Source organism: Talpa occidentalis, unplaced genomic scaffold (assembly GCF_014898055.3).
Source record: "Talpa occidentalis isolate TD23 unplaced genomic scaffold, MPIMG_talOcc4v2.1, whole genome shotgun sequence".
In the NCBI taxonomy this organism is placed as follows: Eukaryota; Metazoa; Chordata; class Mammalia; order Eulipotyphla; family Talpidae; genus Talpa; species Talpa occidentalis.
In genome coordinates, this window is record NW_026555331.1 from 42,710,909 (window position 1) to 42,730,508 (window position 19,600).

A 19,600-nucleotide genomic window follows, 5' to 3' on the forward strand; every position below is an offset into this window, starting at 1 on the left:
TCTTACTAGTAGTGTTATGTCAGCTTCAGTTGCTCTGTATCTTTGCTGACAGTTGGTGTGTTTTCTCTTTGATGTTTGTGCTCTAATTGGTGTGTAGTGGTGTCTTATAGTACTTTTAATTTGTATCTACCTAATGATTAAAGATGCTGAGCATATTTTTATATGCTTATTTGTCATCCATATGTCACTATCAATAGAGTATTCAAATCTGATGTTTTAAATTTGGGATATTTGTTTTATTATAGGGATGCCTTGCTTCTTGAAAGTTCTCATCACATCACTTTGCTGTTTTGTCAGACCAACATAGTTCTTGTTTTCGATAATCAAAATTAATCTGAAGAAAATTTTCGCTTTCACAGCAAAAGACGAAAAGGAAAATATTGTTCATCATTTGTTTGGTAGCAAGAGGTATCCTATAGCCAAAGCAAGAGTCACACCTCAAACTTCTTGCTTGGAAGCTATACTGGTATCAAGTTGTCAAGTCTTTGAACCCTGTGACCAAAGCTTGGTAGCTACTGTTAGACTTATTATAGTCAAAAATGGGATGCATTATAATATAAGTCCCATTGACAGAGAGGGCAACTCTAAAGTTCTTTTATGAGAGATCCCAAAAGGCCACAGTGTATAATTGGCAATTGCTAACTCTGAAGATGCTCTTGATCAACTAACAGTCTTCAATGGAAATGGCATTTGGAAGAAACTGTGTCCTGAAGTAGTGAATGATTTTAAAGGTTTCAGATTAACAATAAGTAAGGCTGCGGTGACTTTGGATGAGGAATTTGGGTTTGTGGAAATTGATTAAGACGGTGTTGCAGAGGTTTTGACACCCCATGACCAAGAACTGACAGATGAAGAGCTGAGGCAATTGCAAGAGGAAAGGATAAGTATCAAAACTGAACACAATATCAAGCAACCTGAAAGAAAAGTCCTCAGGGAACTGAATGTGGAGCACTTGCATGATATTTTCACTACAATTGGCAGTGCAGCAATGATTGCAGAATTTCGAAATTCTGCAATTTTGGAAGGGCATGTAGGTTTAAGGGCATATTTGCCAGAAGTTTTGGGTACCCATAAGAGAATTATACAATAGAAAAGTGTGTGAGACTAAACAGACAAGTATATTGTATTTAAACCTTCCACATCAGCCATACCAGAAACAGCAGAAAGGAATGGACTTTTGACATGGAGGCAGGCAAACATAGAAGGTATAGAAGTTTAGGAACTGCATACCATGATGGATTCTGAGGATGATGCATGTTGTTAATAGATGACTCTTTTCCTCCCTCTCCTATACTTCAGTCTTCCGTACCTCGCACTACTTCATACTCCAACATTTCAACCCAATACACAATCGTCATCACTTCTCAGTCTTCCAGTGTGATCTCTGCCTTTTCATACTGGCTTAAATGAAACTGTACTGTTTATACCTTGATTCTACTTTAAAATACTGTTTGCTTATTTATTTATCATATTATCCCTGTTTTTATTATATGTCAGTGCTAAGTTTTATCTATTATTTGGTAGTTAATTTTTGGATATGTGAATGCTCATTTTTTTCTCATATGAATCAATGGTAATTGCATCTTCATTTTACATCATTTTGGTTTACCAGAGGTTTCAAAAGAATGCTCTTCTTTTTGATAGCAGGGGAAACCTGTATTAAGTGCTAAGAATTTGTCCAAATTGGTAAAGGTCTATTTTTGAACTGTTTCTATTCTATTGATCTTTCTTTATCTTTACGCCAATTTCATAGTGTCTTGATGACAAACTTAGGCCTAGAAATTTTGTCCTCCAATGTTGTTCTTTTCTAAGTTGTTTTGTCTAGTCTAGATTCTTTTTTACCATATGAATTTTTAAATTGGCTTGTAAAATGGTACTAAACACTTGTTTGAAGTCCAGTTGGGATTGCATTGAATCTATATAACTACAGATAAATTGGGATGAGAATACACACCTTAACAATATTAAGAACCATAGATACATTATATCTGTCTGTTTACTTGAGATTTATTTTTCTCTCAGCGATGTTTTATTGTTTTCAGTGATATTGTTTTCTTTATTTTAATTTCTCATGGGCACTCACTAACAGATAAAAAATGTAATTGGATTATGTATGTCCTTCTGCCATGCTAAATTCAGTGATTAGTCCCAGGAAATTTTTGAAGATTTTGTTGGATAGTCTTTAAACACAATGCAGTCTACTAGTAAAAACAGTTTACCCTTTCTTTTCTTGCCAATTTTGAGTGTCTTGAATGGTCAGTAAAATGTTAAATAGAAGTGTTGAGAATGGACATGCTTGATCATTTTCTGATTTAGATGGATTCATTCACTCTTTCATAATTAGGCATGCTATTAACTGTGACATTTCATTGATACTCTTTTTCAGATGAATGAAAAGTCCTCCTTTTTTTCATACCCCAGTGTTTTTTCTTATCAGGAATGATTTTTTCCTTTTTTTTACTTCTATTGACTAACCATATATATTTTTCTTTTTTAGCCTGTCAAATTAATTTTATTTTATTAACTGTTAACAATTCTTGAAATTATAAACACCAGTTGATCATGATGTACTTTCTTTTTATATATATATATAGTTGAATTTTAGTTTGTAACTTTTTGTTAACAATTTTTGTATTTATACTCAGAAGCATATATGTGTGTGTCTATGTAGGCGTATATATGTATGTATGTGTGTATGTATATATATATATATATATATATATATATATATATATATAAAATACCTTTATCTGGTTTTGGTATTAGAGTAATGTTTGTTCTGTACAATGAATTGTATTCTGTCATCATCAATTTTTGGGAAATATTTGGTATAATTCCATAATGAAAACTTTTGGGGCTGGAATTATTTTTGTGGACATATTTTTAATTACATACTTAATTCACTGATATAGAGCTATTGTTTTGGTCATTTCTATCTTTAAAAGCTGTATCCATTTCATCTTCATCTAAAGTTATTCATAATCCTTTCAATACATGCAAAATCTGTGATCACCTCTCCTATTCCTTATATCGGCAATTTATAACTTTTTTATTTTCTTTTTGTCTAATTAGTTTGACTAGTGATATTATTTCAATTATATTAAATATGTAGCATGTGTTTTTTGGCCAGAATGTAATCTTTGTCTGGTTTTGATATTGTTCCATATGAGTTTATGAAGAATGTTTATTCTACTGGGTAGAATGCTGTGCAAATGGCTATTAGATCAGGTGTTGATGGTGTTAATGAATTTCTCATGTGCGCAGATTTTTTGCCAAGTAGGTCAGTTAATCAAATAAAAGGTTACTGAAGTCACTAACAGTATTTGAATTTCTGCATTTCTTCTTGTGGTTCTATCATTTTTCACTTCATTTATTTGAACTTTTTTGTTGTTTTGATGCATTAACCTTTAAGATCACATGAAATTATCAGAGAATTGAAATTGTATCTTTTCATAATTTTCTACTTTTTTAACTCATTTCCTTTGCAATCAAGTTGAATTTAACTGAATTTGATATTTTTTGCTTTTTTTAAATTAGTGTTTGCATGATATGCCTTATTCTGTTTTTGTACTTATAACCCATCTATATGTTTATGTAAGACATAAACATAAAAGTGACTTTCTTAAATACAGTGTATAATTAATTTTTAAAAATCTAATTTATAATTATTTTAATGGGCATATTTGTACCATTTTCATTTAAAGTAAATATTGATATATTAGTGATTATTTTACCATTTTATTATTTTTATCTGTGTGCTGTCTGTTTCACTGAAGCACTGTTGTTATGGTAATTTTAAAATCTTTCTCAGAAAACTTCAACACTGAGTCACATTGGTATTAGGTGATTACCTTCCCTTATTCAAATTGTGATTTTCCTGGATCTTTGTATGAGTGATTTTAGTTACAGCTTACTTGGGGTATTATGAGAATCTACATTTTACTTAAATACCCTGTTTTAGCAGACACTCACCTTGTTTAGGGTTAGTGTACAAGTGTTGGTCTACTTTTGTGGGCTGTAGTTCAAATGACAATTTTCTGAGCCTTTGCCCAGCTATTCTAGTCTGCTTCAAATGTGTGATGATGGGAGGCTACACCAAGAATCTGGGTGCTACCGTCTACACAATAGTACAATTCTCCAAGCTTTCAGTATGTTGATTCTAGTCAGAATCATTTATAGGTCAGTCAGGGTACTGCCCAGGACATACTATGTAGGTTTAAAAATTGCTCTCTCTAATTTCCTTCTTTCTGACATACTATTTCCATTGCCTATGTGGGCTGAGGATAACTTGTTACATGTGGTTATCTTGTATAACTTGTTACCATGTGGTTATCATTGGAAATCTAGATTGTTACCCATTTTCTACTAACATCGCACCAGAGGGTTAAAGGTGATTCTCTAGATCAGTTGAAGCCACTTTTTCTCCCACAATTGTAGTTTTTGGCTAAGTTAGGCTATAGGTATTGTTAAAAATGTTTTAGCCCTGCTTTGTTGCTCTTTTTCCATTCCTTTATTTAGAGAGGGTAGGTTTTCCTTGGGGCTTTTTTGTCTGCACTTCTTGATGATTCAGAGTTGCACATTTTCTGTCAGGTTTTGAAAGGAAGTTTAAAAAAACAATGAAAAAATTGTAGTTATCTGGGATTTGTTTCTCAAAAATTTAAGTCTCTAGTCAGTTCAACTTTCTAATCTCACCTTTCATAGTCCTTTTATTGTATTCTGTTGTATTATGTCCTCAGCAAGGAGGAACAAGGAAAATATGTTTATACTATCTTGTCCTAAAATATGTCTTTTAGAAATACAAGAGCAGTTATTAAACCCTATGTAATTGCATATCTTTAGAATTAAGTGTGTGAAAAGTATTTATATAGGATTGGGAAATTATTAATTCCCTTATGCCTGTTTTTTCCTACCTCTGTCCACTAGCATTGACCTTTCAAGAAAAGTACAAAACTATAGAATAAATACTATAAAATAAAAACTAGAATAAATAAAAATAAATAAAAGTAGAATAAATACTATGAAATATTTGGTTCAATTCAGAAGTTATCGTTCAGTTACTGTAGGACTTTAGGCAAATTATTTAGCTTCTCATTCTCAATTCTTTCTTTCAAAATGGAAAATGCTATTATTTTGTATTCCTTAACCTCTCCCGCTCACTCCTTAATCTTATTATTAGTCAATCAGGTTACATACATGCCTCTTGCTTTACAGATAATGTAATCTGATGAATTCCAGTAAGGCATGGAGGGGAAAAAAACAAAAAACAAAAAAACAAAAAAACAAAAAACACAACAGTCTTTTTTTTTTTTTTTTTTTGCTTCATGATATCAAGGAATATGTAAGCCCAGATGTGTCTCTTTTCATGATCTTGTAACTGTGAGAAGAGTTAGACTTTGGATAAAATCTGTACTATGAATAAAAGATAAAAAGAACATAGGCCCATGAGAACATCGATGAAGTATTGAATCAAATAGCCTTGAAACCTGTACTTTTTCTGGATATCTTAAAATGTAATATACAACTTAAAAATTTACTTCAGTCAGTTCAAATTGAGTTGTGTACCTTGCAACATCCTATCTAAGCCCTGATTTATATAGTGAAAAATAAATGAAATATTGAAGTTGAATGCATAGTGTACTTTTTGACACTTTGAAGAAATTTAGTAACTGATGCTTATTATTTTAGATCTTCTAGAGATAGATATTGATTGAAAGAGACTAATCTCATATGGAAAACAGCATAGTTTCAAGTTTATGAAATTTTGAAAGAAAATCATTATTACTAGCAAGCTATTTTTCCCTTCTTTGTACTCTAGATAAAGCACAATTTCTCTAATTTAATATTGTATCTGACCTATAGCTTTAAATCTCTAAGACATAGGCCTCCCAATTCCGTAACTTAATTTCAGACTGTTATTGTTGAGGTTTATTGAGAGCCTCCTAATTTCTTCATTGAGAATTTTGACTTCTTCATCAATTTTGTTTAAAAACTATACATTGCAGAATGCTCATGATCACTTGTCATCAAGGAAATGTAAGCAAAATCCCACAGATGTGAGATTGGCCCATACCATAAAGACCAAAACAAACCAGTGCTGGCAAGGGTGTGGAGTAAAAGGGACACTTTGACTCTGTTGGTGGGAATGTTCACTAGTACAGTCCCTCAGGAAAACAGTATTATGTTTCTCAAAACATTAAAAAGAGACCAACACTATAATCCACCTAAGTATCTTTATAAAAAATGCAAAACAGTAGTACAGAGTGCTATATGCACTCCTATGTTCTTTGCAACACTGTTTATAAGAGCCAAATTATGGAAACAACCTAAGTGTATAAGAACAGATGAGTGAATTAAGAAGATGTGGTATTTATACATAGTGGAATACTACTCAGTTGTTAAAAAAATAGAGTGAGAGAGGTGTGAAATCTTGCCATCTGTAACAACATGGAAGAAACTGGGAGGGATTATGCTAAGCAAAATGAGTCAGAGGGAAAAAAGACAAATACCAGATGATTTCTTCCCCTGTAGAATATAAAGAAACAAAACAAAGGAGCAGTTAAAATGAAAGCAAAACAAATCCTAGAAATCTGACTATAGAATTGAATTGCCAGATGGGAGTAAGTGGGAATGAGGAGCAAATGCAGCAAGATGCCCAGTGGGCTGTGGTGGAGGAGTGTGGGTGTAGTGGTAACTGGTGTGGTGAGGTAACATACATTTGAAGAGGTGTGAGTCTGTCTAAATCATACAAAATGTTGTAAATCAATGTTTCTTCAACAAAAAATAATACAACAGAAATAAAATTTGCATGCAAAAAAAAAAATTCCATTAAGTAGGAATTACTATCTTCAAAATTTAAAAGTATCAAAACACTACATTTCCTATATAGTTTTATCATGTAATATACAGTAACAGGGGCCTCCCTTGTGTCACAAGGGTTAAAGACAGTGCTCTCAAACTATTGCTAGCCACTGCAGTACAAGTTCGATCACTTGGCCAGGGAGATGACCCACGTGGCACAGCAGACCTCTCCTGTCTCACCTGCTTCTCCCCTCAGCAGTGTCTCACCTGCTTCTCCCCTCAGCAGTCTGCCTGTTCTGTTCCCCACTCTGTCTCTGGTGAGTCCTCTCAGCCCCTATACCTCTGGCTGGTACTCCTCTTGTATGCATAAATAAATAAATCTTTTTTTTTAAAAGGAAAATACAGTAAGAGTGTGAGAGAGGCAAGGGAGAGAAAGACATGATATTCTGATGAAATGATCCAAAAGAAATGTATTAATAGACCTATATTTGTCAAAAAATATATAGGTAATTAGATTTATACAACTGTTCTGTTACTTAGACACAGAATGCTCTCTTAAATCTTATACATTACAAGATTTAGACTGCTATATTGACTTGTCCATGTTGTGGAAAGGTCACTTATATTTCTCACATATTTTTGTTATGATGAAATATTGAAACAGTGATGAGGGCTAGAAATGTAGCTGATTTTTTCAGTGATCCAAGATTGTCAATGTTACCACAATCATTGGTTCCAGAGGTTATGAGCCATTAATAACAGAATTTAAATTTCTCTAAATAAAATTTATCAATGTGTTATATATAAATATATATATAATATATATTACCAATATATTTTTATATCAATATAAGCAACTCATTGGTACTTGTTGGATATATTCATATTTTGGGTAGAAACTACTTTCAGAAGAGAAAAGTATTACAGTATAAAAAATTGCTTGAAGAAAGCACATGTTAAAATTATCATGGTTAAAATTATGTGCCCATTTAGTTATAGTGCACTCATTTAATGTAAACCATTTCCACATTAGCAAGGCTATAGAATGGAACCAATTGTCCTTCTGGATGTGATTGCTAAGTTATTATACAAAGAAGCATTAAAGTTGGAGCTATATGGCTTCTAAAAGTATAGAAACAAATATTATTTTAATGTCACCAATGCTCTTGGTTTAATGCAGTATTTCATATTTTTGCTTGCAAAATTCTATGAAAATTATTTTAGGATACCTAAAGGGTATGAATTTAGTCAAATTATATCTTCAAGAACACAGGTGTTATATCATATGAAGAACATCTGCTGAACCAGCTGTTGTCACCATTTAAGTTCAAGCTTTTGCCAAGAAGCATTTCCCCCCAATCATTTTATTTGTTCATTTGGGGAGAATGATCTGGGAATGAGTGCCAAGTGTAGATGTGGTTATTACAGTAAAGAGTGATTTGCTGGGTCTCAAGTGGGCCATCATACCTTTGCAAGTCGAATGGTCTGAATTGTTGCCAGGACATATTGGAGTGTAGTTGTTAGATATATTGAATGTTACTCTTACCAGTGATGGTGAAATATTTTGTTTTAGTGAAGGTAAATGTGAACTCTGCACTGGAGCTTTAAGTATAGTCATTTAACCAGAATGAAGTACCTGTTAGGCACAGGACCTGGGTAACAGAGCCAAGGATTTGACCTATGCAGTCAAAATGAATTGCAGGTTTTGACAATGAGACTCAGTTAATTTTGGAGTGTAAAGAAACACCCACATTATCTAGGTCAGCAGTCTACATTTTCTTTTCTCTGGAAGATTGCTAACCTCTACTTTATACGCAGAAGAAAATACTTGAGATATGACAGCAGTTTGATGTAGATGTAAAGATTAAGTAGATGTTTAAATATCAGTGAGAATTACCTCCAATTATTTAGTGAGAAAATGAGGTCAGAAGCATAAAATTATTTCTTTTGTACTTTCCCTCACAAATATATCTCTAATGAGGAGAGGGAGGTGATTTGTATGTACTTCATGTACATTTGCCGCAGGCAATCACAAACCACTGAATTGACCTGTCCATCAAGAGAAAAAGGAGCTGAGCTAGATGTTAAACACAATATGGTCAACTTTTATTTTTTTAAATATTTTTAAAAGATTCATTTATACACGAACTGGGGTATAGGCCAGATACACAGGAGGATTCACCAGAGACAGAGCGGGGAACAGAACAGGCAGACAGATGAAATACACTGCTGAGGGGAGCAGAGGGCGAGACAGGAGACGTCTGCTGCACCATGTGGGACCCTTGCTAGCTGGCCTGGATCGAACCTGTGCTGCAGAGGCTGTGGACAGCTTCACAGCACTGCTCTCAACCACCTGCACCACTAGGGGAGGCCCAGTTTAACTTTTAAAATGGTGATACAAGTAAGATTCTGCCAAGGAGAAGAATAACAAAAAATGCATTCTACAAATGCTTTTACCTTGTGCTAGGGCAATCAGAAACCACAGGGTAAAATGGCCTGTGTGTCAATGATTTTGCAGAAATACTCATTTTAAAACATTTACATGGATATGTTATAAAGTAAAATGCCTTAATCATTTTTTAAAGATTTATTTATTTATGCATACCAGAACTGGGGTATAGGCCAGAGTTATGGGATGTGAGAGCTGTCATCAGAGAGAGGGTGGGAAACAGAACAGGCAGACAGACTGAAATACACTGCTGAGGGGAGCAGTGGGCAAGACAGGAGAGGTCTGCTGCATCATATGGTTTGCTCCCTGGCCGGCAGGGGATCTAACTCTGGCTGCAGAGGCCTCGGATAACTTTACAGTGCTGTGCTTAACACCTTGAACTATCAAGGAGGCCCAAATATCTTAATTTTAAGCAAAATAAATACATATTAGACTCCCGAGACTGTCTCTATGATATCCCAGGCACACAGGTTTGTTCTGTGTTATTAGGTCACCTTCTCCAGAAGAGTTAGAAACCCTGAAGTACTGCCAAAGCATTATATAAAAAACACAAGAGAGCAGGTTGCTTAGTATTAGCACTGAATTATTCAGAAATTAAGATGATTGAAAAATCTTGTTAAAAGTTGATAAATTACAGGCTTTATTTGATCCTCAAAAAGAACAGTGCCACCAGGAAGGCAGGACCTAATTCCGTGGGGACATTAAAATTTGTCTTTTTTTCTCTCTATTTGCAAAAATTTTATCTTTATCATGATCTGCTTTTCTTAGCCATAGGCTCCGTGTGCCCACTCTTGTAATGACAATATGTCCTTTCTATTTCCTTCTTTTACACCTTTAAATCATGAAGTAACCCTCACTTCATTTTACCACATGAAAACATCATGTCTTCAACTTGGCTGAGAACAGAATTAGTAAGTTTTTAGATGTCATACCAAGGAATTTGGATTTTACTTTGCAGTGAAAGCAACAATAAAAGATTGTTTCACCAAAGTAGGGAAATTTTATGCTTAGTATTAAATACATCATTAATTAACAAAAATAATATATTCCTATTATCGATAAAACAAAACTTGTCATAGAAAATTCAGCATAGTTTTTTAAACTGGCTTCTGGAACCTTGGGAAAGTGTAAAAGATGGACATGTGAGGACTGGAAGATTTCTTTTTCTTTTTTCTTTTTTTTTATAGAGGCATGTTATTTATTTATTTATTTGTTTGTTTGTTTGTTTTGTTTATACAAGCACTGGGTACAGTCAGAAGCGCGGGAGGGTGAGAGAATTCACCAGAGCCAGAGCGGGGAGCAGAGCAGGCAGAAGGACCGAAGTACACTGCTGAGGGGAGCAGCGGGCGGCAGGAGAGGAGAGGTCTGCGCGCCATGCGGCACCCTCCTCCGGTGGCCGGGGAGCAGCCGGGGATCGAACCGGCGCCTCAGAGGCTGCGCCACCGGGGAGGCCCTGGAAGATTTCTTATGAACCAATGATTTTGGAGAATGATAGGGAAGGGTGTGAAAGGAGACTACAGAAACACTTGCCTTGCCAAGTGTTTTTACATGCCAAGAGATTTCTTTGACCCCAGGAAGTGAAACGCCACAGGAATTGGAATGAGACTGAGAAGCTTCTGTGACTTATTCATCTGCTTTTTTTGCCCAGCACAGAGGTTCACTTCTCCAATAAAAAGGACATTGAGGGAAGATTTAGCCTGGGATTTTGGGAAGCAGGAGCGAGAATGTTCCAGTGGTAATTTATAGCACTCTGAAACAGCCTGATCGTGTGGCTTTTGCTTGCTGCAAGCCCAAGAGGAGAAGGGAACCAGGGCCTGGCAGCAGGCCACTCCTCAGTAGTAACAAACTTGCATCCACATCAGCATCAGAATGCATGCTGGATGCTTTGGGATGTACCTGGGCAATTTTTAGATAGTTTTAATGCAGTCATACAAAAGTAGGTTAATCACAGAATTCTCCTACACTCCAGGGGTTTTCTCTATATTTTCAAACCAGAGAACAAGAATATAAGAAGACAAGGCATGGAATGCTTTGGTCTATTAATCAGGGACTTGAATATTCTACCCTAACCTGATGTAATGGGAAACATGTAATGGGAAACAAATATTTGAAGTCCCCTAATTTGAACCCAAATTTTAAATGTACAGGGATTCAGTTCTGACATTGTATTTATTGGGTTGATTTCCATGGCAACTTGTTTTTTTAATGACTTGGAAGAAAAAAACAAACAAACAGAAACACAGAAACCAAATGACTTTTCACCCATGGGAAGGGATAATGCTAGCAAAGTTTCAAGATATTGTTATATAAAGATATCTGAGAGATATTGAGCAAAAACTCAATGTCAGTGGACAGTTTAACACAGTGTAGTTTTTTATGTATTAAGGTTTTAAGTCAAGGTTTTTAGTCAAGTCTATAAGATGAAGCGATTGGCTTAATAATGGGGGTAGAGAAGAAAAGGGCAAGAATCATTTCTTAAACTTTTCCCTTATATATATTTGGAAAACGGATACTACTCTTGGGTAAAGAACACAGAAGGATGGCTGATTCAGGGACAGGAAACAAGAGAATATCAGTTCATATTTAGGCATATTGAGCTCGAATTATCTTTAAGATTATCCAATAAATAATATCAATAAGCCATTTGAATATATGGGTGTGAAGTTTAAAGGGATTTCCTGAGATGTGATATAAGTTTAAGGGCCTGTAGGGGTAGAGTTTGTTGAGAAAAGACACTAGTAGAAAATTTTGAAGAACTTCGTAATTGATGTAAGTGGGTGATAAAGCCTAGTGGAATTGGAGAATAAGCAATCAGAGAGATAAGAATGTGATCAAACGAGGATATCTTCATAAAACCAAGGAAAGGATGTTTTTCAGCAAGGATATAATCTATAATACAAAGTGCTATTGGGAGATCATGAGAAAAATTGGAAAAGAAAATGTTTTCAGTCCCCAAATATGCTTTTGTGGAGTGATGGGGCACATATCATGCCAATATTCATTGTGTAATGAATGCATTATGAAAAAATAAATTCAGTAAAGATAACTTTTTTAAGGGAATATGTTTGAACACATAATTTTTTTTAAAGATTTATTTTATTTGTTTATACAAGCACTGGGTACTGTCAGAAGCGCAGGAGGGTGAGAAAATTCATCAGAGCCAGAGCAGAGAGCAGAACAGGCAGACTGATGAAATACACTGCTAAGGGGAGCAGCAGGTGGCAGGAGAGGTCTGCGTGCCATGTGGGACCCTCGCCTGGTGGCTGGGGATGGAACCGGTGCTGCAGAGGCTGCAGGCAGCTTCGCAACACAGTGCTCAACCGCTGCATCACCGGGGAGACCCTGAACACATAATGTTTTAACAAAGAAAGATCAATGATAGCTACAGAAAGATGAAGAATATGGAAAGAAGAAACATTTTTTCATTTCTCTTGCCTAAATGTGAGGAACTTGAGTAGATATGGTTTGATTTTAAAATTGTTTGATTTAAAAAAATTAATTATATTTTAAATTTAATTTTAAAATCTAACTTTGTTAGAATTGAAAGAAAAAAATTCTGTTGCTTATTTCTTTAAGTTTAGATAGTGAATTTATGGAAACATATTGTTAGATTGGAAAGACCATTGCATTTAATCCATTTAGTTGCTTTCAAATGACAACACTGATATTTATCTAGTTAAATGTTTTCTGGTAAACAATCCCAACTCTGATTCCCAGTTTTTTTCATCTGAAGTTTATGATAATTATATCACTTTAAAACCTTTAAATAAAGATTGAATTAAGTAATGGAATGCAAAAACACCTAATGGTGTATTTCACACATTGTGTGCACTCAACTAATCCTAGTTCCTCTATCAATATGGTCTGATGAAAGATTATAATTTAAGTTTCAAGGTTGAAGTTAGAATAGTTTACTTCTAAACATAGAAATTATTCCTTTGGGGGGAGTTTCATCTTGAAGACAGAGTCTACTACTGCAGGTTCCTTTTTCATATTACTGAAATAGGCAGTACAGTTTTGGCAGCAACATTTTAGGTACTTACACTGGCAAATAGGTTATTTTCTTCAATGGACAAATTATAAATTCCTTTCTTTGATAATGAATGACCAAGTAAGCAGTTGTATACCCACTGGAAAGTGTGGATTAACTCTACTTTTAGAGAGTTTTTGTGTTCATCCAATGCAAAGCTTGATTAGTAGGAACTTTGCACTGGCTCCCAACACCACAATATTTAATGTCTTGAAGTAGCCACACATGCAATATGTTCTATGTATGTTATGCACAGACTCCATTATACTTTAAGAATTCAGGCCTCCTTGGTGGCACAGGTGGTTGAGCGCCTCACTGTGAAGCTGTCCGCAGCCTCTGCTCTCAGGTTCAATCCTGGCCAGCCAGCAAGAATCCCACATGGCAAGGCAGACCGCTCCTGTCTTGCCTGCTCCTCTCTTCAGCAGTTATTTTGTCAGTCTGCCTGTTCTGTGCCCCGCACTGTTTCTGGTGAATCCTCTCACCTTCCCACAGATCTGGCCTGTACCCCAGCTCTTGTATAAATAAAATAAATCTTAAAAAAATTCTTTTATTGGGCCTCCCTGGTGGTGCAGGCAGTTGAGCACAGTGCTGTGAAGCTGTCCGTAGCTTCTGCAGTGCGGGTTTGATCCTGGCCGGCCACAGAGATACCTACATGGCACGGCATACCTCTCCTGTCTCTCCCGATGCTCCCTTCAGCAGTGTATTTCAGTCAGTCTGCCTTTTTTTTAACCCCGCTCTGTCTCTGGTGAATCCTCTCACCCTCCTGCACATCTGGCCTGTACCCCAGTTCTTATATGTATGAATAAATAAATCTTTAAAAAATAATTTTTCATTAAAAAAATGAATTATTTTACTGATTCTATAATCAGTAGAAATTAGGTAGAATCAGACTGCATGCATCAGTTCTAATTCCATGAAATAGATGTTTGCCCTTGATCAAGTGTCCTAAATTATCTATAGTTCATTTTTCTCATGAGCAGAGAGAAGAACAATAGGATTATTTTGATTATATGAGAAGTACATTTGAAACTGTTAGTATAGTCTCTGCACATTATAAATGTCCATTAAATAGAAGCTAGCCATTTTCTTATTATGAAATTTCAAGTGTTTCCTCACTGACTTTCACCCTTTGTCTATGAAATCCTCAGTTTAGTTTTGTGGAATTAAACCTTGTATGCAATGGTTTAGGTTTAGAAGTGCAACATATTTACTTTCTAAAAAATTGTTAATAATTTTTATATTAAAGTAATATTGGTTTACAGCACTGATTCATATAGATAGGAGCCAGTGTCTTCAGATGTTGTCACCACATGACACCCACACCAAAGCACTGATTATCCTCTACCATCATCCACTGGGCCTCCTTCCCCCTTATCTTTCTATTAGCCTTAGTTTTACAGTCATGTTTCTAGGGCTTATTTTCAGTTTGTTTTTTTCTGACTCTGTTTTGTTCTCTGTGTTCCACATATGAGTGAGACCATCTGGTATTTGTCTTTCCCTTTCTGGCTTCTTTTGCTTAGCATAATCCTCTCCCAGTTACACCCATGTTCATATTGTTTATATTAAACCCAGTCTAAACTATGTTCCAGATTAAGAAGCCTAGCATTAGAGAATAAATCTAGAAATACTTAAGCTAAGGGGGAGTGAAGTTTCCTTTCTCCTTTTCTGATACAAAGAAAAATAAAGAAAATGAAAAAGAAAAATGGTAGTTTTTTTTTTTTAAGTTTTACTGCTTTATTATTTATATCTTATAAAACCGTGTTTAATTAATACCTTATTGGAAAAAAATAGAATATACATAGTACTTTGTGATAAAAATAGGATATATTAGCATGTACAGAAAATCTTAGAAATAATAGTCATCTCGGTGATTTAATTAGTTTTAGGAAAGCTAAGAAACATGGTGATATTTAACAAATGCATGATTATTTGGAATAAAAGACAATTCTTACACAGTCCTTGAGAGGAAATGTGGGGGGAAAGATGGCATTTTGATAAAAAATATATAAATATGTAAAAAAGTTGTGATACTTGGCAAGTGTTAATGTTTGATCTTTGGAGAAGGAGGTAATGAACACTCTCCTCTCATTCTTGATAAACAAAGTGTTTAAAGTGTTTTTGTTTTTTCTGAAAATTTGAAGAAACTATTTCTTAATGTTTCCACAAAAGAAAATATCTCAAAATTATCCATAAATTTCTTCCACAAAAAGCAGAAAAGCAAAAGCTTTAAAGTACAGAAGAGTTTGGAAGAAATGCCCAAAAGCAAGCCTAGATATTCTTACATTCTAGAATTAATCACCAATGGAACATAAACCTACAAAAGTAAGGGATGAAGAATCTTGGAGTTTTTCTAGATAAATATTCTAGATAAATTTTCTAGATAAATATTCAGCAAAAATCATGAAAAAAATCAAGTTTCAACACTTTCATGACCTAAGCTAAATTAAGACATATAATTCATATTTTATTGTTCTTTAATTCTTTCTTGGGTTCTTCATTCCCTATTCATTTATTTTTACCCTATTTAGTCCCCTGTATATACTTATTTTGAAGATTGTTCTATATTTATTTACATGTACAACATGGCAGCTATGGGAATGAGAATGTCTGTCTGTCTTTCCACTTTGCCTTTCTGTGCATCCATTCACTCATCTGCCCATCTCTCCATCTGTCCATCTCATGTATTATCTCAAATAATATTTGTAATTTAAATAAGACATTATGTAAATGTTTATAGTTATTTTATATAAACAAAATGCTAGTAATATACTTAGTAACTTATAGTCATTGTTCTTGATCAATCTACATGAAAATCATATGAGACGACTGAGTAAAGGTTTTGATACTTACAACTATATATGTAAATCAACATTTACTTAGTATATCTTCTTAATAAGTATGCAGGAACAAAATATGTATGTTTAGACAAATACCTTCTGGAAATTCTTGGAGACACATTCTTAACTGCCAAACTTTACTGAACTCTTGGTCTACTTATATACTCTGTGTATGCAACATTCTAAGAACATATTTGACCAAAGACTCTTTCCACATAAAGCCTTTTGTGGCACTGACTTTGAAAGAAAATTTTGGTTATCAAATGTTGAAACCTTGTAATAATCTTAATTTGAAGTATGTATTGTCATTGTACTACTCTTATATAAGATTGTGTCTTTTGTGACATAGTGTGCTTATTTGTAAAAGTAGAGATGTGAAATAAATTCTAACATATGTCCTTGTGTCACAGATGTTTTTGATTGTATACTAATACTTGTATACTAGACAACATCACGATAATTTCTCAATATTAAAGATGAGTAGTTTATTTTTTGTAAACTCCATTTCATAAGAAAAATAATGAAAGTGGCAATTATTTTTTCAATTCAAGTAAAACAATATAATTTACCTTAAAGACAAACATGATTTTTTTTCCCTGCCAATATGTAAATTTCACAAAATTTTGCCCAATACCAGATGCTAGTGAATTCTGTGTTACTGTCAGAAATATCATAGTCTTAGTAATCCATATCCAAATTACTGAATCTGGAACAGAGTTAGAAAATCTTTTATTTATTTCCAATGTATTGTAGATATATTATTATACCCTTGTATCCCAAATAAAAGATTTATGTGAATATGAGCAGAAAGTTAATTGTTTTAAAAAAAAGCAAATGATTAGGTCAAAATATTTCCAAACCTCATGACTTTGAGTTTCAATTTCTGTTCAAATCAGAGCACTTTAAGCTGAAATGGGGCACTTAATAATTGTACCAAGTTTGCAGGTATGATCAATTTTGTTTTAGGAAAACTGAGATATATATAGTTATCCTTTCTAATAAACAGGTTCACATGAAATAATGTGTGACAAAGGGTGAAAAATTCAGTTGTTATATGAATTCAGAGTACTGTGAAATATAACAGAAATGAGTTTTTAATGATTAAATAGGGAGGTAGTTGGACAATTTCTAATTCATAAATGGAGAAACAGGGCTAGGGTAGAATTAAAAATTATTCAGTCTATTACTAGGAAGATCCTATGAGACTAGAAAGTTGCAGGATTTGTGATTATTAGATTAATGTCTCGAGTGCTTTAATGTCTGGTTAATTACTAGCGATAACTCCCCATGTGGCAGTGGGAATGCAAATATTATTCCAAATATAAGGGAACCTATCTCTGGCTTTTGCACCCTAGCTGAGCTAACCAATAATGTGTTAAATACATTGCAGGGTCATTTTCTCAGACTAAGCTATATGTTTAAATTTGTGAATAGGTGCATCTGTCTATAACTACTTAGCATATTCATTTTTCTATCTTTTATTTTAACATAAATATGTTACCGAATATTAACTTCTATTAACCTCTGTAGACATGTCTGCATTAGAAAAATATGTATTTCAAATAGGAACTGCATGTTATGTTTTCCAATTTAACTGCCTGCGTTTTTATTGAATTATGAAGGGGCAGCAGTTTGAGTCTGAATTACTGTGCAAGATGTAAATGTTAAATGTTTGGTCTTTTACATTATATTTGTAGGATCCCAAAATTATTTGAAACTGACCATATAGAAATATCTCTAATCTATTTGACAGCATTAAAATGGCATCCTGGTCCTCAAATTTATTTAAACTTGTCATTCTAACAGGGACTGTTTATTGCACAGGGGTGAGAATAATATGAACACAAATATCATTGCTGAGATCATGAAATACATTTCATCATTGTTTACTCTAGTTATTTAACCAAAGTAATTCTTCAGCAAATCATTTTCATCTTCATATGAACCTCAGCCCCTGCAGTAAGCTACTTGCGATTAATTTATGCAGCTACTCAGTTCCATTTCCTATTAATGTGTTTATCATATAACTTTATTCAAGGGCTTAGCATTTTATCTGATTTATAAATACATTTAATACTTTCTGCTGATGCAAGTTTTAATGTGTTTAATAAAATGGTCTACAAACTTTATTATTAATGTATAAATTTCAAAGATAACTAAGACTATCTGCTATCTAGGTCATGCTCTAAACAATTTATAACAATTTTTAATGTTTTATTTAGATCCTTTTGGAATGTGGAATGAAAGGTTGGAAATGGGCCTGAGGCAGCTGAGGTGTCATACTTATTTCTGGGGATAGTTTTACAATTCTAATAGAGATTCCATGCACACAGAAACACCATTGAAACCTGTATTTTAGTAGCTCTAAATATATTGTGGATCCTGTCATTCTGTGAAATAAAAGCCATGAACAGGATAAAATTAATTGGACTTGAATTTTTTTCCCCACAATAGTGAATTTACAGTGGGTTTCTACTGCAACATTTTGAACTTTTCTTACTTTAATATAAATTTGACTTTCCTAATATATATTCTAAATGCAAAGAAGTCAAATTTAAATTACAGAAAATGTTCATCTTTATGCTCTTTTGAAATCAGTACACAGATTTACTTGGTGGTCATTTACTTTTGTGTGCTGATTTCAAAACAGCATAAAGATTTAGAAAAGAATGGCACAAAGAGGGAAGCATCATGGATAAGAAGTGAAGTTAATGGGATTTTAAACAGCATGGGAAGAGTAGGCTCTTATAGAAATGAAAAAAAAAAAAAAAAAACTAAGGTGGTAATGAAAACATATACAGTTTAGTGGTCTTGTAGAGAATAGAAAAATGAGACACAAAGGGTTTTGGTTAGGATACAATACATTTTCTTTCTAAACTCAATGAAGTGACTGTTGTTTTGGAAATATGTTAGACTCCCTTTGCTTGTTTTGGTTGTTGAAAATAGAACAGAAAGTGAATCAGCTCTATAATCGGATCTTATATTTCTCAGGAAAATGTTTTCACTTTATTTTCTCAAGAGCCAAGTCATTTAATGAAACTTTCCAGATTTCCTTGGAATTATATTTCTCATTGTACATTATCAAATTAGATTTCTTTAACACTTATCTTGTGCAAGTTTAGACCTCCTAAACCTCTCTCTTCATTCTCAGTTCAGGTACTCCTTTGGAAAAGTTCATTTCAAAGGTGTCAGACCAGCTTGAGCAGTCAGACTGAACTGGTAAAACCCTGTGTCACACAGCCTTGTCCCCTAGACATCAGGGAAGGTACTAACATTCTTTATTACACACATATGGGCACAAACCATATACACTTCTGGTAATTTCTATACTAGGTGACTGGATTCCTGGACTTGTGCTTGGGAAAGGGATGAATTACTAAAGCAAAGGGTGAAAATATTACAGAGAAAAAAATATGGCTTAAAAAAGACTTTGAAAAAATCTTCTAATACAGAAGAACAGATGTGGCTTATATATCCTACTTCTGG